At 33.3% G+C, this 23,282-nt stretch overlaps 1 protein-coding gene across 1 annotated transcript in view; it reads right to left on the bottom strand.

Moving 5' to 3' along the window:
- The window catches only part of EYS (eyes shut homolog), a 1,640,601-nt gene that overhangs the window by 1,127,555 nt on the left and 489,764 nt on the right, over nt 1-23,282 (bottom strand).

The following is a 23,282-nucleotide window of genomic DNA, read 5'->3' as shown; positions in this document are numbered from 1 at the left end:
TCAAATAAATAAATAATTTTTTTTTTTCAAAATAATGTTAATTGGAGCCACTAAACCTCTCTCTTCCCTAAACTCCCACTCCCCAGCCAGGAACATAACTTAAAAATAACCTAGCACCCTAGAGGAAAAGCAGAAATGTGCCACCTTTGAGGAAAAAGTTAGGTTCCCTATCATTTCTCCACTCCATTCACCAGACTGGTCCCTACAAAAATAGAGATATAAAATTATTATGGGCCCATTTTCCTTTGAAAATGGGGATAAATTATAAAAGTTTGGATATATGGGGACAAATTATAATTTGTCATCACTTTGAAGATGACAATGACAATGGACAACTCAAGCTTCACCAAGCAGTAGTTCAACTGCTGCCATTGTTCTAGAAACCTTATTTGATCAAGCAGAATATCACTGCCTCAGATACACAGTATGTGGCCAAGTATGCAGAATGCTTTTCGTTTCTTTTCCTATTGGACAGGAGGGTCAGAAATAGAGTACATTCATTTGGAACAGAATATAATATACATGTAATATCATAAGATTACATTATCTCTCCCACTGTATCATAATATAATTTGAACATAACTGGACTGTCTGGACATTCTGCAGAACTGTCACACTAATCCATAATATTTATGACATTATTTATTATTATGTTACTCAAACTGGATAAGCAATAAATGGCAAATAGGATGAAAAGCTTGTGAAGATATACATGTTCCAGGTGGTGACAGATAAACTTTATGAAGACTTAGGGTCCTGTTCCAAACGAAGGTTTTAGAGATCCAATGTTCTAGAGCATGCTGGGATAGCTCTTCCAAATTAAGGACAAATCATTTCATGTTATACTTCACGAACTAAAGACAAATTAGCGCATCTTATACCATACATCACTAAAAGGGAAGTGCAACACTTGGAAGGATTCTTGTGTTATAATGGCAGAAATATTGCTCTAACCCACTGACCTAGGGATATAAATGCCTGGCCACCTTTAATGAATCCCAGAGCAGAAGACTTGGTAACAGGTTCAGGCCAAAGTACAAGCAGATATGCCTTTTGCACTATGAAACTCAACAAGTCCTGTAGTATTTGGTTTATTAGTGGTACTAGTGATGGCAAACCCCAGGAGATGAATTATTACATAGACCTCTAGGGTTAGCGCAAGACCAGAACTCTTCCAGTGGATGGTAAAGAGAATATAAAGTGAATTGGGAGGAGAGAAATGAAATATATTAGTTACGGACTGTGGACCAGCTGCAGAGGTAGGTGTTAGAACTTACTACTCATCCTTTTATAATTTATCCCCAGAAAAGAAGCTAATTACAGTCCTAAGTAGCATTTTATAGAACTTATAAGAAGCAAATATATCCGAGCATATTCAGGTAAATTTTCCCTTCCTCTCTTCCTGCCTGCTCTCCTTCTTTCCCTCTCCCTCCCTCCCTTCTTTCCTTCTTTTTTCATTTATTCATTTACCTTTATAGACAGGTATAGTGGTATAGTTGATACTCACAAAAAATGCCACACCTTTAGTGAGTATATCTTGATGAGTTTGGACATATGCACACAACTGTGATACCATCATCATTATCAAGGTAATAAACATACATATCTCTTCCAAAACGTTCTTGTATTCTTTTGTGTGTGTGTGTATTTTGTGTAAGAACATTTACCATGATATCTATCCTCTTAACATATTTTAAAGTGTACAATACTATATTATTAACTATACATGCTAGTGGTTGTTATTCAACCTAGTACCGAACTCCTCATTTTCCCTTTTCCTGAGAACATTGGTGGCTGAGGGCTATAAAAGCTGGAAAGACACTTTACTCAAAGTCACTCTCTTTTTCAGGACTGCTCATACCCAAAGACTGGTAGATGCAGGAATATAAAGCCTAAGCCCCCATGCCTCAATGTGGGACAACTCTACTGGGTCATCCCTGCTCTAGAGTTCCCAGTAGGACTGAGGAGTCTCCACTGTCTTTACATCGCAATTCACCTTCTGCTTCTTTCTGATTATGAATTTTTTTTAGACCCACATATATTTTCTTTTTAAAAAATTTTATTCTAATAAAAATGGCATATAAAAGCACTGCACTTACATCAAGGTTACCCTACAATAAACTTCTAGCATGCAAATTTCCATCTCAGAGTTGATTCCTGGGGAATTAAATCTGTGATGAATTCATTATGAGTGAGTGCCAAATGCTTTTATTCTACTTCTAGAAATATACATATGCATTGGCACGGGGACATGTTTCATGTTCTTTTCTGTTTTGTTGTTTATAATGGCTAAAAATAAAAAATAATACAAATGACATTAAGAGGGCACTGGTTATACTATCTGGTATAATTAAAATAAATGATATGCTTTTGTATGTAATGAATTAGACCTCATTTTAAAATGTTATCATATACCACAGAAAGTACAACATATAAAAAAAATTAAAAAGCCTATAACTTATAAATTTAATTCCAATTGTGCCATATTTGTATATATATACTTCTATAATTACAGAAAAATTTTAGAAGTTTACAAGAGGCAATAAGGCATATGGAGTTAAAATATGTATCAGAGGGTCAGGTGTTCTGGAGTCAAATGTCTTATAGTAGCTATGTAAACTTGCATATGTTCTATCTCAGAGCCTCCATTCTCTAAAAATGGGTACAATAAAATATCATTCTCAGGTAGGGACTATATTAGGGACAATGTTAGCTACTATCCATGAAATATTTAGAGAAGTACCTGAGATATAGTGGACACTTTAAGGCTATTATTATTAAATATACTGAGCAATGTGTTGGGTGAGAGATGGAGAGTTTTTTTTTGTTGTTGTTAATGTAATTCTGTACCAATAACTTTTTCACTTAGATCATGTAATATTCTTAGACTAGAACAACTTCTTTTTTTAGTGGCTTGATTTTCTTTCTAATTTTGAAGCCTACTTTCATTCCATAGCTTGGGTTAGCAGCCCACAGTTTTCGTTTTTTCTTTTATTTGTTCTATTTTGCCTTCCACATATAGAGATCTGTGTGTGGTACTCGCCCATAAAGAAGGTGAATGCATTCTTTTTGGATCCCCGCCCTGTGGTTCTGGTGGCTCCTCAGTCCTTTTAACAACATTTTTTGGAAATCTGATTAATACATATTTCCCTTTATATTTGCAGGACAGCTCTGTTATTGGGTGACAGCACCAGGAGTCATCATGCATCAGTCTAACCCTCTGCTTAGCTTGGCATCATTACCAAAGTGATGATGTAGATGTGTCCATTTTTCTTGCTTTTGCTTTCTTTCTCCTTGGCAAGAAGCGTGCTGTTGCACCAGAGAGAAGTCCGCTTTCCCTGTTGGGTTTCTGCTAGAATAGGCTTTCTATGAGTCCTGAAGCTCCTCAGAACAGCAACTTCTGAATTCTTGCCTCTAGTCCTCACATTTCTAAAATAGAAGACAAGATTTGCACTTCTCTAGATTCTCCACCATTATGCTGAAGAGATTTTTAGGACACAGTTCTATAATTTTGTTTATCTGCTCATTTTCCACTCTGATACTCATGCTGTATTTTGTTTAAATCCATAATATTTCTAGGAAATGAATGATGTTACCCGCTTGTTGCAAAGACTAATACTATCTTCCTTCTTTGTTGATATAAGAAAAGTTAACTTAGACAGTTAAAATGAATTTGACATCTTAGTAAGAATTTTCAGACTACCATGTCATTAGTGATACCATAGAAATAAACTTTGGTTATATGAATAATTGGAGGTATTTATTGAAGAAAGTTTATTATTTCTTCACATATGCTCAACAACAAGATATCCGATTTCTTATAAGGTGATGCAGAGGTTCTCTTCTGTAAATATTTTGTAGAGTGACACTAATGATTTCATTTCCTTTTGGGATGCCTTTAGCAGTGAGTAAATGCCAAGTCAAGTTGACTACTCACAGTAGAAATGTTGTATGGTGGAAATAATAGCCCAAACTTTGACATATGTGGTACTGAAGCCTGGGAAATTGAACATATCAAGTTGCTGAAAGAGCATATTGCTTTCCAGAGCTTGATTGTGTGTAAATAAAAACAAATGATCTTTTAGTGTTTTGCTTTGAGTGCAGACGTGTATAAACTATCAATCAATATACTTCAACTTATTTTGCTCCAAACATGAAAATATTTTCTAATTTGAGAGTATATTATTGGGTTTAATATTTTATCCAGATTTTCTAAAGTGAATGTTTGAAATTCAATAATTCTAATTATATAAAGACTACTTTATTTATATCTGTATTACATCCAGTGTTACACTTCAGAATATTGGGTAATATATTAATCCCAGTGCCACTAGAAGGTGCAATCATGAAATATGTAAAATTCTGAGTATGGGGCTCCACCAGCTGACTCTTGCTGATCCATTCACCAGTTATTCATGGCATTTATGCTGTTGTCTAAATGACCATCCAGATTAAGGTCCCATTCTGTTTTGTTTTAAGAGTTTTCCTGTTCTCTCTCCATCAAATCTTACCTGTCTGCCTCTCTTTTCCTAGTAATTTATTTAACACCTGACTAAATATGCTATTTTTAGCAATGGATGAAATGTTTATCCTTTTTCCACACATTTTCACTTTGATAAAAGCCTTCAATATCTCTATTAAAAAGTGTTTGTTTGCCACATCTGCTATTAAAACCAGACAATATTTCAATGTTTTGAAGGATAATAGCTGTTCCAATATCAGGCATTATGTTCATTTTAATTGAATAAATAGATCCACTAACACCTGAATTTACTGTTTATTGTTTTTACACTTTTATTATATCTATAAAGCTTTGATTGAGAGAGAACACAAATATATTGGAATTTTTGAATGTTCACTTGTTTTCCTATTTTTATACATAAATCTATACATTTTAGAGTAGGATTTAATGTAATTTATGTTCATCTGTATCCTCCTAAACTCTAAATATATAACCTGGCTTTCACATGCCAAAGTCTTTTTATTTTTAATATCAGGTTATAGATAGTGTAATATAGAACTGAAAAAGTGGTGTGGACATTATCAGTTACCTATACGATACCTGTTCTCCCTTGCCTATTCCTTCAGATAGCTGATTTTTTTTTCAGGTATCTACTCCCTCCTCTGTATTTTACATATTAAATGGGAAGTTGATCCTGTACTGAAACTCTATGTCAAGGGTGTGACTGCTCTAAGACAGTGAATTTCAACTTTGACTACACATTAGAATCATACACTAGTTTTTCAAAATCCTAAAGCTCAGATTGCATCCGAATCCAATTAAATCTAAGTCTCTCAGGATAGGATGCAGATCTTAGTATTTTTTTAAGTGGTTCCAGTGTGCAGCTAAGTTTACTCAACTCCTGAAGTATCTTGTTTAGGAATTAGGACTAAACTAAGTAGCATTGATTTAGCCTGGGCATTTGACACAATGCATAAGATGGGCATTTACTGATGTCTTGTGAGAAGTATGTCCCCTGCAACACCTCTAATGAGGAAGCCTCCAGAAATGATGCTCTCTCTCTTTCATTTGATGCCATTAGGTATTTATGTGAAAGTAGGAAGGCTAATATAATTTTGCCACTATGAAGGAGTATTTTACTGACACTGTAGGGGCTAGGGTAGGCTGCCCAAAGATGGGCCACTTTGGCATGAACATTATTTTGTATTAAAAGCAATCAAAACCCAGCAGATTCAGGAAAAGCTCTTTACTGCCCTCTCAACTGTCTGCCTGAGGGAATTAACAGAACTTAATAGAAATTCCTCTTTACCTAAGAAACTGACCTGCATAATAGGGGAACCTTTGTTTTACAAACATCTCCTACCTTCCTGCTAATGATCCTTCTGCATTTTGTGTCTTCAGACCCTATCCCTCTCCTTAGCTCATATAAACCTCCTGTTGCCTGACTATCTTGGAATTTCCATGTCTGTGTGGAATCCCCATATGGAGGAAATTAGTTTGTTTTTCTCCAGTGACTCTGTCTCATCTCAGTTTGATTCTTAGTCTAGGTAGGACCTTGAACAGCAGAGTAAGTTCTTCCTCCCTAACAATACATTCAGTATACATAATATGGGGCAGCCAAATGAGAGTCTGAGGAACGGGGTTATTTCCTCCTCCTCCCGTGGCTCCCCTTATCTCTGGACTTTCAATTAAATGAGCTGGTAATTTTGTTATCAGTTAAGCCAGTCTGAATCATATTTTCTGATATTTTCAGTTGAAACCCTCTTGTTGGGTCCCCAAATAATGGGTCCATGGTCAAAGGAGCGAGACTGATACAAAGCAAAGGTCAAGGAAAGCTTTATTTCGTGCCAAGCATCTAAAATCAAACTGACCGGCCAGGGACTGTCTCTTGCAAAGAGACCGCTCCCTGCCTCCCAGACTAACTTTTATAGAGCAAAGATCCTGTGGTTGGGCCTGGCCACACAGGTGGCCAATAAGATTGTAACACACAGAGAAAGCTGTACAGTCATGCTAGATCACACACGGGTGGCCAATTGAACTACAATTTACCCTATAGTAGACATTTGAACCAGCCCATCACCTTGGTCAGAATTGGCGCCCAAAAGGCAGGGCCCACAATCCTTGGTAGCTAGGGAGACAGTACGTATGCTCTACTGATTGGATGTCTCCACCTGACCCCACTCATCCCTGCATTCGGGCTGTTATCTCCACCTGACCTGATCCACCCTTGTATTTGGGCTTTGTTACCTAGGACTGGTTTCCCGGACTTGTTTTTTAGTAAGTTCCCCTGGGGGGGGTGCAGGGTCAATTTAAGTTTTACTGCATAAACAACAAAATGGCCGTTCAACCAACATGGTGCCGCTCTGGCTAAACAGGCCCTTACACTCTAATATGTGTCTAAGAATTATATATTTCTGGGAAATAAAAATATTATTTACAAACACTTTAATATGTTGCATTTTTTTGCATGTGCTTAATCAATAAGGAAAACTCATTAAAACTATTTTGATAGTTCAACTGGTATAGCAAAAACTTTTAGCAACTAGTTCAAAATCTTCAGTTTTTTAAAGATCACTGATTGAAATACAAAAAGGGCTTGTTTTGGGGGCATCTGGGAGTCTACATTAAGCCTCTGCCTTCAGCTCAGGTCCTGATCTCAGGGTCCTGGGATCAAGGCTGGTGTCAGGCTCCCTGGTCAGCCAGGAGTATGCTTCTCCCTCTTCCCTGCTGTGCTTTCTCTCTCTCTCAAATAAATAAATATGAAATCTTAGGGAAAGAAAAAAAAAAAGGCAGTTACTTTGCCTGAGGGAATGAAAGTAGGACTTTAAGTCTGAAATCAATGCACTCTATAGACAAAAATATTTACAGATCCATAATTGAGTTATTTACAGCTGGTCCCTTTGTTGACATGGCAATGTCTGAAATATGAACACAAATATACAATCCTAAGTTTTATTTAGTTATCCTGTTCTATCGTTCAGGTGCTATAAAGTGTAATTTTGATTAAATAAGTCTCATTTTTTCTGACTTTAAATAATTTATTGAGCCAGTTATAGCCCACTATTATTAAAAAGAAAGTCATTCCTAAGTCATCTGAAGCTCTTTAGGAATCAAAGCCCAATCATGTTTTTTCCATTATTCCTTCAAAAAGAACAACTGCCTTAAATTTGGATTATCATTTCCAGATACTTCTTTATAATTTTATCAATGTATATATTTTTAAAAAACAGTTTTCTTTAGTTTTGTGGAATTTTTAAAATTTTAAATGTTATTATGTATGCTATATAACAACTTTTTCTCATATCCACTTGCGTTCTTCTGAATTTGCTTTTTGATAAATATCTCAAGATATATAAAATCATAGACATTATTTCTTTGGTATCGTTAAGAAAATACACTCATTTTCAATGTCTGCCAGAACAAATCTTGATAAAATGTGACATTTTGATGTGTTAATATACTAGTAATAGCAAGTGAGATTGAACTTTAATTCTAACATATGTAACAATAATCTAGGCAAATTATTTATTTATTTAATTCCCTAAATCTGGCTGAAAAGTTCTAAGAAATATAGAGATTTTGGAAATGCTGGGAAGTAAAATTTGAGACGAGAAAATGGAACAGAGGAAATTAATATTTGTGAATTCCTCCTATGTGCAAAACTCTGGGACCGTATGCATGTTCTATCAACAAGACTGAAAAATAAGCACCATTCTTATGAAGACTCCAAGTTGCTGAAGAGCACTGGGTTAAAAATGGCAAGGTTCAAAGTGTATCACAGACTTAAATATAAAATGCAAAACCATATAACTTCTATTAGATAACATAGGAGAAAATCATAATCTTGGGTTTGGTGATGACTTTTTAGACACAACACCACAAACATAATTTATAAAAGAAAAAATGATAAGTTGGATGCTGCCAGGGAGCAAGAATTCCTCTCCACTTCAAGGGTCCTTCTAGCTAAACTAAGAGTCAAATTGATATAAAACAGGTTAACAAGAGAAAAGTAAACTTAATAGTATACCATTAGGGAATCCACACAGACATGGAAATTCCAAAGACAGGCAGAGTGAGGTATACATGTCATTCTGAGGTAAAGACAAGAACGTAGGGATTTGGAACTTCAGAGGAAAGGAATGCACTTCACAGGGCAACAGGAAGAGTAGGTGTTTGGTAATTAGATGCTTGCCCTACCATACAGATGAGTCACTCAGATAAAATTTATCTCTGCTAATAACTCTTATTCTAGGAAAGATCCCCAATTAAAATTCTTCCCTTGTATTTAAGGAAGGGACAAAAGTTTCTCTTGAGCCCCTAGGGTCTCAATTGCCTTCAGCTCAGAATAATGCTCACACCAAAGTGGCCCATCTTGGAGCAGCCCGCACTTGGCCCCTACGACTTCATTAAAACTAAAATACCTACTCTGAAAAAGACACTGTTAAGAGTATAAAAAGATAAAGAACATACTAAGAGAAAATCATTATAAAATACATATCTGAAAAAGGACCTGCTTCTAAAATATACTAAGAACTCTTAGAACTTAACAAACAATTCAGTTTAAAAATTGAGAAAATATGTTAACAGATACTTCATCAAAGGGGATATAAAATGAGAAATACACCCAGGAAATGATGCCCAACACCACATATTGCTGGGAATTCCAAATAAGACAACAATGAGAAGTCACAGCCTACCTAATTGAATGACTAAAATCCAAAACATGGATAGTATCTAATGCTGGTAGGGACTAGAGACAACAGGAACTCTCATTCCTTGCTGGTGAGAATGCAAATTGGTACAGCTACTTTGGAAGATTTCAGGCAGTTTCTAACAAAGGTAAGCAAACATAAATAAGCTTACCACAAAACTCAGCAGACTCCTAGACTTAGATATTTACCTAAATAAGTTGGAAATCTTTGTATGCACATAAAGCGTGCACCCACGTTTATAGTAGCCTATTAGTAATTACCAAAAATTGGAATCAATGAAGTCATCCTTCAATAGGTAAATAGACAAAAACCAAACAAAACACCTATAGTATATCTATATAATGGAATATTATTCAGCTATAAAAAGAAGTGAGCTATCAAGCTATAAAAAAAGACGTAGAGGAAATTTAAAAGCATACTGCTAAGTGACATAGAAGAAATTGAAATGCATATTACTAAGTAAAAAAAAGTCTCAAAAAACTACACACTATCATTCTATCTATATGACATTCTTGAAAGGGCAAAACCATAAAAACAATAAAAAGATAAGTATTGCTGGAGGATCAAGGAAGGGGAGGATGAATAGGTAGAATACAGAGATTTTTTTTTTATGGCAGTAAAACTATTCTGTGTGAAACTATAATGGTAAATGCATTTATCAAAACCTTTATAACTATACAACACAAAAAATGAAGCCTAATGTAAACCATGAACTATGGCTAGCAATAATGTATTAATATCAGTTAACCAGTTATAATAAGTGTAGCAAACTAATCTAAGAGTTAATAATAGGAGATACCATATTAATGCAAATTTTTAATAATAGGAGAAACTGTGTATGTGAAGGGGCAAGAAGTTATATGGAAGCACTGTATTTTATGTACAATTTTTCTGTAACCCTAAAACTGCTCTAATAAAAATAATAAAGCCTATATAAAAAAGTATTCAGAAAAAAATGGCAGGGCTAGAATTTGAACCAGATCAATACCTGATCATTGAGAAGACAAAACCTGAAACTGCATGTGAACAGATTAGAAATAATCAATCCACTAAGGATACATTAAAATAAGAAAGTGTGAAGCCCAAACATAAGATGCAAATTAATGAAAAGAATGTGGGATTCTGAGAACAGTCAGAAACACGGATGAAGTGGTTTCAATAATTAAGCAGAGCTAGACAAGGAAAAATTCTCCTTTTCTTTTCTTTTTTTTTAAATTTATTTATTTTGACAGACAAAGATCACAAGTAGGCAGAGAGGCAGGCAGAGACAGAGGAGGAAGCAGGCTCCCTGCTGAGCAGAGAGCCAGATGTGGGGCTTGATCCCAGGACCCTGAGATCTTGACAAGCTGAAGGCAGAGGCTTTAACTCACTGAGCCACCCAGGCGTCCCCAAAATTCTCCTTTTCAAGAGATCTGTTTCTTTAAAAGAAAATAACTTGAATCAAGTACATAATTTAAATGAAATGAATATCAATACATGTCTCTCTAAAACTTGGTACTAGAGGATGGATGCACTGACTGAAAATAATCAGACAAAGGTCCAATAGCATTCTAAACCATAAGCAAATATGTGGCAATCAGGACAAGAATATTTAGTAGTTGCTTAAAAAAAAAATACATTTCAAACCAGAATTTTTTTTTAAAAAAAGGGCTAGGTATATGCACATTTATTCATTATACATTAACTGAATGAACAGTCATTAATTTATTTATTCACAAGCCTTCATTAGTTTCTTGAAGCATGCAGGATACTTGGTGTACAATAGCATTCTAATGAAATAAAACACATTTGCCTAATTCTAGCAAGGGAAAGGGACATAAAATAAAGAAATGGATTTAAGTAACCTAAAATTGCAAATCATGGTAAGACTGGTAAGAAAAGAGTATGGGATATTAGATTGGGAATAAGAGAGGCTTATAGACCATTTTAAGTTGATATCCAACTCTTAAGGACCTCAGGAAAAGGGATGAGAAAGAGAAAAATTGTAGTATATGAGACAGAAGGAATAACAAAACAAAAACAAAAACAAAACAAAACAAAAACCTTCAGTGTGTTTGAAACAGTGAAAGAATACTAGTACAAGGTTTGGTGCTAGAAATTAGAATTATATATATATGAGTATTTGTGTGTGTGTGTGTATGTACACACAGATGTTTTCTCCCTTTAATTGTTTTTAATTAAAAATATTTTGAGAGCCATTTATATTTATTATTTTCTTCTAAGTTTATGATACATGCTAAAATAATAGCTATGTTCTCATTACAGTGTAAGTCAAGGATTATTGACATGTCACAATACCACAGAAGTCTTGGGACCCCTCTGCCTGCCACTTTGCCTGCTTGTGCTCTCTCTCTCTCTGACAAATAAATAATAAAAAAAAATCTTCAAAAAAAAAAATACCACATAAGTCCTAACCTCCAGGTATTATAAAGGAATACAGAGAAATGTTTAGAATCCTAGTAGATTTTATGTAAAAAAAAACTCAAAAATCACATTTCATAAGACTTTTAACTTCTCAAAATATTTCAAGTGACTTCAAGCCATAACCACAATCTCTTTTAGGAAAAATTAAAGTGCAAACATAATATTTTAAACTTCTGAAAAAGGAGACAGGTAGATCTCTAAATGATCAGTATTAGCAAAGAATTGTTATAATAGGGTATGCATTGTGGTTTACTTTAAAAATCAAGACTAAAAATGAAGAATATTTAGGCTATACCAATCTTAAGTTCTCATAAAAGAAAACATGTTTTCTTCTGAAAAGACTTTTTTTTCCATACTGAAGTAAAAAAAAAGGTATGCTTCAGTTTTTTAATATGGGACATTGGGAAACATAATGAGGCATGTCTTCAAGTATTTGCAAGAGAAAAGAAATGTTTAAATGAACATATCTGAAACTGATTCTGCATAAAAATTGAGAGCATAAAGTAACATGGTAACTTTGTGGAAAAAAAGTTTTTTGACAACCTCACATAATATGCTCTAGACAAAGATCTGGAGAAAAATCATGGAACGGATTTCTAACTCTTGTTTAAGCCTTTGTTACATTATGAGTTGTCTTATTATTTTGGAAACTGCTGAATCCCAGCATGCATTGGAAATATTAGCAAGTTTTTTAGCCAAAAATATGTGGAAAATTAATTAATTTGACAAAACATACCTAAGATATGTTAAATATTTTAATGTTGTCATAGGCATCTAGTAAATATTTACTAGTAGATACTTCACTCTGAAGATATAATCTTTTGCAGCTAACCTAACCTGGATAACGAAAACATACCTAGAGTAAAATATCTGCTTATTTACTATTATAAGGTGCATTTAGGGAATGTGCATATCATCTTAAAAATTTCCTTCTCTATATTTTTAATGACAAACAATACTGTTTTGGAGAGGTGAGAATTACTTTTAATCAAAGTCACATCTGCATTTATGCTAATTTGGGAGTAAATGACCCTCTACAAAGAAAAGAAACAAGCATAAAGGGAACTAACGACACAGATTTCCAATATACCAAAAAATCTGTCAATTTATCTGCTTGACCAATTCATACAGAATAAAACAATTTTGTATAATAAATGTAGATTATATAAATTTTCAAAATTAAACTTATATTGAGACTCCTCAGTATCACAAAAAGCATAACATTGAACAACTATTTTATCACTCAGAGGGAAAAGAACAGCAGGTGAGTATCAGAAATAATGGAAAGTGTTGAGTTCTGGAAAAAGAAGTCTTACATTCTATACCACTTCTGTTAATAACATTTCATTGGGAAAATCAATTGATCTATATAATTTGGTTTTCTCATGAATGAAACAGGAATGATATCAGTACATCACCTGGCCACAGTTATAGTAAAAGTGAATTAGAACCAGTTATAAAAAATCTTTGTTAAAAAAACAATATATGGATATAAGTTTATTTTTTGTGCTGGAAAGAAATGTATTGTTTTTTTTTGAATAATTTTCTCAGAGATTATTACAAAAGCACAACTTTTGAAAGTCCAATAAATAGAGGGAGGAAAGAGGGTGGAAATGATCTATGAAGAGACACAGGAAATTTTCTAAATTAATGGATATGCTCTATATCTTGATTTTGGTGGTATTTACATGGGTAAATACAATTGCCAAAACTCTTAATTGTGTATATAAGATCTTTATATATTTTTTAAAGATTTGTTTATTTACTTGACAGAGAGACAGTGAGAGAGGGAACACAAGCAGGAGAAGCAGGCTTTCCAATGAGCAGGGAGCCGGATGTGGGGCTCGATCCTGGGACTCTGGGATCATAACCTGAGCCAAAGGCAGACACTTAATGATTGAGACACTGAGGCACCCCAAGATCTTTATATTTTATTATATGTAAACTATACTCTTTTTTTTTTTTTTTTTTTAAGGGGGCAATTGTGTAGCTCAATCGGTTAAGCATCAAACTCTTGATTTTGGCTCAGGTCATGATCTCGGGGTCCCAAGATTGAGCCTGGACAGGGTCCATGCTCAGCAGAGAGTCTGCTTGGGAATCTCTTTCTTCCTCTCCCTCTGACCCTCCCCCTGCTCTCTCTCTGTCAAATAAATAAATCAATCTAAAAAAAAAATTAAAAATTTAAAACAATTGAGTACCTTATGTAGAGGTTGTTTCTCTCCCTTTTTAAGATTTTATTTATTTATTAATTTCAGAGTTACAGAGAGATCACAGTTTGGGGGAGGAGCAGAGGGAGAGGGACAAGCAAACTCCCCACTGAGTGGGGAGCCCAACATAGGGTTTGATCCCAGGACCCTAAGTTCATGACCTGAGCTGAAGTCTGTTGCTTAACCTCTGAGCCACCCAGGTGCCTGGAGGCTGTTTCTCTTAAAAGATTGCCCTGTCTATTCCCTAGAATAAAAGGAAACAGTAAGAGAAGATAAGCTACTTAGAAAAATGAGAAAAATGCAGGGAACTTGTATACTTGATTATGCTGTATTATTATTATTTTTAAGGACACAACTTAAATTCTGATTAATGACCTTTTTAGAAAAAAGAAAATACAGAATTTGCAGTAAAAAAGATTAATATTTACATTCTTTCCCTTTTTTCTGCAGTTCAATAAAAAATAATTTTATTAGCAAAGCCCTTAACTCGGGATTTTATATTTTGTGCCTGCCATAATCATTGCTCTCACATGTAATATCACATCTGAGACAATGACTGGTAGTTTTAATTCATTTCCAATGAACTATTTCTGTGTATTTGGATTATTTTGTTTTTATTCTTTACTTTTCTTCAATTTTCAAATTTCTAGGGCTTTGCATAAAACAAGTCAACATTAAAAAAAAAACAACAAATGTTATAGACAAGCAAACAAACCCATTCTAAGACAATAACACTTTTCATCTAGACTTTTATAAGGGTTTCATAGAAATAATGAGAATCTCATGCAAGTATTTTTTCTAATTATTGTTTTAAATAATAACAATAATCTTTAAATATGTTCTTACACAGCTCTGTGAATAAAATTCAAGAGATTTTATGTATAACTATGCTAAATTATAGAATTCTGGACTGCTACATTTATATAAAATGTTTTAATATCTGTACCTGGAATACATTAGGGCATTATGATTTGAATTGTGTCCCCCTAAAGATCTTGAAGTACTAACCCCTAGTACCTTAAAGTGTTACCTCCTTTGTAAATTAGGTCTTTGTAAAGGTAATCAGATTAAAGTGAGCTCTTTAGGGTGGGCCTTAATCCAGTATAATTGATGTTTTATCAAAAAGGGGAAATGAATAGAGACATGAACATAGGAAGAATGCCATGAGATAAAGGAGAGAATGCAATGATAGAACAGAAGCTAAGGAACAGTCAATATTGGCAAGCAAATTAATACAAAGTGTGTAGGGGGAACTTGAAGCTAGGAAACGACCAGGAACTTGATTTATTCTGGAAAACAACACAGTGCCAGATAAAACTGTCTTTCCTCCTACTTTTCAACCTGGCTTTCAATGAAGTAAGAGAGTTCATTTATTCATTCAAAAAATGGCTTAAATATGATTTTACTTTATCACTATCTTCAAATAACATAATACCATGCCTTATGTAACATAAGAGCCTTACTAAAAGTACAGTGATTTTTCCAATCCATCCTTTGTACCATTGTTATCAAAAAGCAATTTTATTTAATCAGTGAACTCTAAAGCCTATTTGTAAAGTTATACTTGGTCATAGGATGTATTCACCTGTCAAAGAAAGTATACTAACTCCTTGAGGGTTTTTTTTTTTTTTTTTGGATGAAATTGGAACTATATCAGGTTCAGACTTTTCCCTTGAGAGAAGGATAACTATTTAGTCTTTCATAAATTCACTGGAACCACTATGATGGCTGTTATCCCTTGGGTATTGAGGGGTAGACAGTGACAATATACATATGATTTCATATTAAATGTCAAAGACCAGTTCAGAGTCATCTGTAACCATGAAATTGGAGTCACAAACACCTCAGTCTGATATTTAGGTTTGCCACTTTGTAACACTGTGATTTTGCTTAAGTTACTGAAAATATCCAAGTCTTGGTTCTCTCCTATGTAAAATGGGCATCTACAAAGCCTCAGAGAGATTTTATTCTAGTACAAAATGATACAAACGAGAAGTGCCTGTACATATAGTCTCATCAATAGCTTGTGTGTATGTAATACTACATCTGTCCACAAATAATAATTTGATAAAATCTATCTAAATCTTGAAGGTTGAAGCACTTTGATTTGGCATTTTCAATTCTAGGAATTTATTGTCCAAATATACAAATAATATATACATGCAAAGAACCACCCATAACTAATTTCCCCAAATAATAGTTTATACTGAAAAAGATTAAAAATTGCCTAAGTAGTCACTATGTTATATTCATAAAATAAATTATGGTTTAACTATATAAAAAGATGGTGAAAGGTATACATACCAACATGTATTTTGTTCAAAATTCTGGTTTTCATAAAGGAAAAATCTTCCATCTGCTAAAGATGGATATTGGATTGCCATTGCCTGGATTAAAACTCTGTTATGATCTTAACTTTTATATTAGTAGTTATTTTACTTTTATTTTAGCAGTTTGGACTCCTATACATAAACTAGGCAAAACAGAAACAATTTTTGAAAAGAAAAAATATCTCAAGTAAAACAACATAATTTTATATTTTCACTCAATATGCTAAAAACATGTTGATCAACATAGATTTTTACTTCTACTTATTAAATGGCAAACTTTTTTTCAGTTACATCTATAAAAAATTTTAAATATTTCCTTATAAGAAGCATAAAAGTTCTAATATATAGTGTTTCATAATTTAAGACATCTAGGATGCATTTAAATAAATTATCAACTGAGAGAATGGAAAAAAATCATATGGGCAACTGGGAACGAACCTTCATGTTGTCTGAAAGTCTAGTTTGTAGTGTCCATAAGAAAAGCAGGCCAAAGCATCAACACGGATGCCAATTACACAGACAGCAAAGAAGCCAGATGCTGTTGGCAAAACATGCTCCAGAGTGTGGCATCTGGGTCTAATAACTGCCATACAGAGCCCCATCTGTAGCTAAAGCTGTTGACTCTGCTTTGGGGAAAGAAAAATCAGAAATAAAGAAGGCAGTTAAATTCTAAACCATGCCAGGAATAGCAGAAGGCAGGTTGCAGTCAGCATTCAAATTACATCCCTAGCCCATTTTGCTTTTTAATGTCTTGAAACTGTGTAAACACTAAACTACGTTAACTCCAGTTGTTTAGAGATGATCACATACAGGTAAGTTCAGTAACTCAGAACACACAGATTACTTAAAGAGATTTGAAATTTCTGGAAATATTCATTTTCCTAACTCTTTTTCTTCTCAGGGAATACAAGCATATAGTCAATGAAATACAATTTTCATTTGATCTATTAAAATGTATGCTATGTTAAGCACTCTTTATGGTGTGCAATGTGAATTTCTTCAAAAGCATGAAATTTAAGAATCTTCACTGAAATTTCTGATGTATCCTTGGGACTGACTCTTCACAAAATGAAGTAAGAGATTCTTTGTATTTTTTATTGTGGGTCCTGAAATTTTTGATTATGAAAAATCCGTGAGAAACCTTCAAGAACTCTAAACTTTAACTAAACTCTTTCTTAATTACAAAGAACAATGTAATTTTTTTAGTGGTCTCTATTTACTATATACACAAATATATTAAAGGAAATGAGCTAATATCAATATGACCCCACAGATTCATCATTAGTAAAATGCTACTCTAGTCTTATTCATACATATATTTTTGAAAATATGATAAATGTTGGGAATAATAAAAACTAGTGATACTTAAGAGTTTAATACACATCAAGAAATAAGCGAAATACTTTGTGTACAGAATTTTATTTAATTATCATCATAACTCTGTGAGGTATAGCTATTATTATTCATACTTTCTGGATTAAAAAAACAAACCAAAACAAAACAAAACCCTGAAAGCTTAAGGATGCAAATAAAATTCCTTAACCCAATTCATACTAATCTTTAAGAACAGAACCAAACTTGATACCCTATATCCAGATACTCTGACCCTAGAATTCATGCTTTCTCTTTCCCTGTCTCTATCTTCTCTCTCTTCCATATAAATAATATAAAACATAATTTGGTATAATCACTTCAATAATGGCAGAAGAAAGACTTTGAAAATACACTCCTCCTTAAAAGAAAAAGAACACTGGCAACATGGTCAAATCAACTTTCCCAGAACCCTAAATAAAGTAAAGGCTTGCAAAAGTTTGAGGAGTGTTTATGCAAGAAAAATGGTTGACTCTCATAAGCATAGTCACCTCTGTAGTGGTTGTTTGCAGTATTCCCATCCCTTTTCTCCAGCTCTGGAACAGACTTGAAAACCAATGGCACTGCAGTTATGGCAACTGTGAAACCAACAGCCTAACATCCACTGAAGAGCAGGACAAGTTTGGAACTCACCCAAAAGGGCTTTCCCAGGAATGTCATTATTTCATTGGTCTGGTGACTGTATGAAAAGTTCCTTTTCATGAATAGACTTTAGGAATAGACATTTTCAGGAACAGACCTGACTCAAAGCTTACTCTTTTCAGAAAGCCTAATATAAAGAATATTTATTAATAACACTGAGTAGTAATTGCCTAATATTGTTGCTGCTTGAAGTGACGATTACAGACAAGGCTAAGAAGAGGTTGACCAATATACTTTAAATAAAAAGTGCTGAGTGAGATGTTCATAGAGGTCTTTGAAAATCTAGACATTTTCTTGGGTAATCAGAAGACAAGACAATATGAAAGTCTACATAGGTCTAAGAAAGGTAGGAAAAGACGTTAATCTCTTTTCTCTGACTGACCTTGAGCCTCTGTTCAAGCAGATACCGGAGAATAAGACAGAGATGTAAAATGTCTGGCTGAGAACTGAATGCATGCCTCATCATATATAAATAGTAAGGCTTATTAGTAGACATAGTAGTTTGAGGAAATTATAGAAAATCTCTGTTAAATCTTTAGTTGACCATTAGATTAGCCAAGTTGAGACTTGAATAGACACAAGTGAAAAAGAAAATGATTTATAGAACTACTTCAGAAAAATCTTTAAACAAATAACAGCAGAAACAAAGAATTAAAAAAAAAATACAGTAACAACCGAGAAGAAGCAGGATCTGATTTCCAGATTTGCCACATTATACTATTTGAAAGGTCAAGTGTTCATAAAAAATTATAAGTCATACACAGACAGACAAGTATGACACATATATAGAAATGAAGCAACCATGAGAAAGTATCGCTGAGGAAGTCTTGATAATTGGACTTACTTGACACAGGTATTAAAACAGCTAAAAGAAATGTGTTCAAAGAAAATAAGAAGCCATATCTAAATAATTAAAAAAGTAGGGCACCTGGATGGTTTAGTCAGTTTAGCTTCTGACTCTTGACTTCTACTCAGGTTACAGTTGCCATAACTGCAGTGCCATTGGTTTTCAAGTCTGTTCCAGAGCTGGATAAAAGGGATGGGAATACTGTAAACAACCACTACAGAGGTGACTATGCTTATGAGAGTCAACATTTTTCTTGAATAAACACTCCTCAGACTTTTACAAGCTTTTAGGATCCTGATATTGAGCCTCTCCTCACATTCTGCTCTGGATATGGAGCCTGCTTAAGATTCTCTCACACCCTCTTCCTTTGCCCCTTTCTCCAATTTGCATGCACACTCTCACTCGTGCACTCTCTCTCTCTCTCAAAAAAAGGAATAGATAAATAAATAAGTGTGAGATTGATGTTTTGCCAATTTGAGAATATAGAGAAATATCAATTATAAACAAGGACACAATAGAAATTCTGGAATTAAATGTATAAAAAATAAAAATTAAAAATTACTAGAGGGGTACACCACTAGATTTAAGTTGGTAGAAGAAAGAAGCTATGCATTTGAAGATAAAATCAATTAAGATTATTGATCCTGAGGATCAGAAAGAAAAATGAACAGAGCCTCAGAGACCTGTGGGACACCATAAGAACATTAACATACACATGTGAGAATTGTAGAATCAGAAGAGAGAGAGAGAGAAAAAAGACAAAATATTTGAAGAAATAAGTGCCAAAATTTTCTAAAATTTGATAAAAAACATTAATCTACACCTCCAAGAAGCTCAATGATTTCCAGATAAAATAAACTCAAAAACATAAAAAGCTAATCAATCACATGATAATCAATCTGTCAAAAGACAAAGAATTTTGGTAGCAACAAGAGAAAATCATTCGTTATTCACAAGGAATCCTCAGTACAATTAACAATTGATTTATCAGAAAACATGTAGTCCAGATATCTTTAGTGCTGGAAATAAAAGACTGTCAACCACAAATTCTTTATTTCTTAAAGTTATCCCTTAAATTAAAGGAGAAATTAAGTCATTTCCAGATAGAACTGAGAGAATTCATCAGCAGTAGATCTGCCTTATAAGAATTAATAAAGAAAATCCTTCAGATTAAGATGAAAAGATACTAGACAATAATCTGAATTCACACACAAAAATAAAGTGCATTGGTAATGGTAATCATATGGGTAAATATAAAAGACAGTATAAAGGTGTTTTTGCTTATTTCTCTTTTCAATTCCTATTTGATTTAAAAGAAAGTGCATAAAACAATCCTATAAAATTGTGTTGATGTGCTTATAATTAATAATAGCCTGAAGGAGATGGAAGGGAATGAAGCAATGGTGGAGCAAAATTTTTGTATACTGTTGAAATTAAGTCAGTACTGGGCGCCTGGGTGGCTCAGTGGGTTAATCCGCTGCCTTCAGCTCAGGTCATGATCTCAGGGTCCTGGGATAGAGTCCCACATCAGGCTCTGCTCAGCAGGGAGCCTGCTTCCTCCTCTCTCTCTTTCTCTGCCTGCTTCTCTGCCTACTTGTGATCTCTCTCTGTCAAATAAATAAATAAAATGTTTAAAAAAAGAAAAAGAAATTAAGTCAGTATTAACACTATGTAAATTGCTTTAAGGCAAGAAGTTAACTGTCATCTATGGGATAACCACTAAGAAACAAAGTAAAAATATCTAGTAAAAATAAAAAGGAAACTAAAGTGTAATACCAGGAAAAACCTAACACAAAAGAAAGCATTAATGGAGAAATAAAGGAATAAAAAAACCTAAAAGATATAACATATTTAAAATAAAAGAAAACAACTTCAATAGAACTCTATTTCATTATTAATGTTAAATGTAAATTAAGTAGGCATTTCAATAAAGGTAGAATAGACAGAATGAATTTTTAAAACAGTAAATTTATATCCTATCTATAAGAGACAAGCTTCACATTCAAAGGCACAAACAGGTTAAAAATAAAAAGTTAGAAAAATAAATACTATGCCATTAATCATCAAAAAAGAGCTGAGACAGCTATGCTAATATCAGGCAAAATATACTTTAAGCAAAAATTGTTACAACAAAGAAGGACATTTTATAAATATTTAAATCTGTCAGTAACATCTAACAATTAGATCTTAGAGCCTTAAGATCTAACTTAAGTAAATGAAGCAAAATGTGGCAGACTAAAAGGATTTGTAAATAATTTTACAATAACAATTGCAAACTTTAACTCTATAATGGCTAGAACAAATGGGAAGAAAATGCAGGGTATAAAAGACTCGATTGACATATAATCCAACTAGACCTAAAAGACCTCTACAGAACATTCCACATAACAATGGAATATGCACTCTTGTCAAATATGCAAAGAATATATGTTAAGTTGTAATAGATGCCTCAGTAAATTTTAAAAGATTTAACTCATACAAAACAAGTTTTTTACCATAATAAAAGTAGAAAACATATAGTGCTCAGGCACTATAAGCTAGGTTTGTAGTGTTCTCCTGTTGAACATTTCAACAGACAATTTCACAGAACAACAAAATGAGACAAAGCTACTCTATGACCCTGATTAATTGTTATAAAGACAAGCCTGCCCCCAAAACATTTCTAAATACAGACAAAAACTTGAACATTATCTAAACCACAAGACTAGCCAAACATTCTATCACAGTTGTATGTCTATCATATTAACATGATTGATATAAATGGTTGCTGCCTCTTTAGAAATTTGGATTTTACCTGTGTCCAGTTTTCCTTTCTCCTAGGTAAGAGATTTGTTATGAATACAGATAACTCTTTCCACTTCCTGAAGGTCTCTTTAAACAAGTCCACTTTCTTAACCCCCCAAAATTATATGTCAAAACTCAAACCTCTAAATCCTTTCCAGCCCCCTTCTACTGAGATGCCACATGAATTTACATAGTGTGTGTTCTCCGTTATAGTAATAAGTTATTAACCCAATTTGTTTAACCACATGCATGTTTCTGCTGGTGTTTGTTTGGAGGTGATTAACAGTGTGAGTATATAAAGGCATAAATTATCTTAGGAAATACAGAAAAAGCCAAATGCTAAAGAGTATGTAACAGAATCTTTGAGATATATATATATATATATATATATATATTATATATTACACATTGTAGGTTATAATTAATAGTCATTTAAGAGAAATAAAATAAGCATAGACAACTACAGGAAGTTTTTCTTTCCTAGCTCAACAGAAGTTGATCATTTCTTCTACAATATAGATGGAAAGGCAGTTAATACAAATTTGTGATATGTCAATTTTAAATAATTGATAATTCACAAAAAATAGCTTTTTACATTTTTATATATTTTAAAATAATGTCAACTACTGACATTGTGAGTTTTTCTATATTAAAAATTATTCATCTTTTTCTCTTAAACTATTGCCAGATATTTCAGAATTGTCTTTAAATGAAATAACCTGTCTACTGTTAATCAATCTGGATCTTATATCCTGCTTTAGTCACCCAAAATAAGAATATCTTTGACAAAATATTTGTCAAAACCTTTACATGCTTGAGATGATCTGAAATCATCAACTGTAATCACAAGACACGATAGTGTATGAGTTATTTTAGAGGACACTCTGAAGTCATTTTGATTTATCCCTGAAAAAATAATCATCTAAGTAAATTTGCATTCAATTAATCTGCTTCTGTGACAAGAAGAAAATCATTCTAGTCACAGTACACCTGGTTTTGCATCTACTTGAGATACCTGGAGTTTACCAGACAAGTTAAAAATGAAAGCTATTTTATCAATATGTATTTGGTTATTAAACTTTTCAAATATTAGCAATAGTTATTCAGAATTTCTATTTAGAGCTTATTTCTCACCTAGAAACTAATACAGTTGGATTGGGGAAAATGTGGACTAATTAATGTAAAACATCAATAATTCAGTGAAAGTAATATAAACTCATGATAATCTCCAGGTAATAAACTGAAAGTTTTAATTCAACATACACATGAAGGAGTCATATGGTGGTACTCATTTTACATGAATGATCCAAAACACTGAGATGACAAAGGCATGTTTTGAAGCAGTAAATGCATTTTTAACATGTGTCAGATCTGGACATTGCACTTCCAAGTTCAATCTTGTTTATAACTTTTGGCACACATTTCAAATAAATGTTGACACTATCTTGTCAGGAAATGTCTCTTCATCTTGAGATTATTATTTTAATTAATAGATGAAAAGTG

This window comes from Mustela nigripes, chromosome 5, assembly GCF_022355385.1.
Source record: "Mustela nigripes isolate SB6536 chromosome 5, MUSNIG.SB6536, whole genome shotgun sequence".
NCBI lineage: Eukaryota > Metazoa > Chordata > Mammalia > Carnivora > Mustelidae > Mustela > Mustela nigripes.
This window is presented reverse-complemented; position numbering and strand designations above follow the sequence as displayed.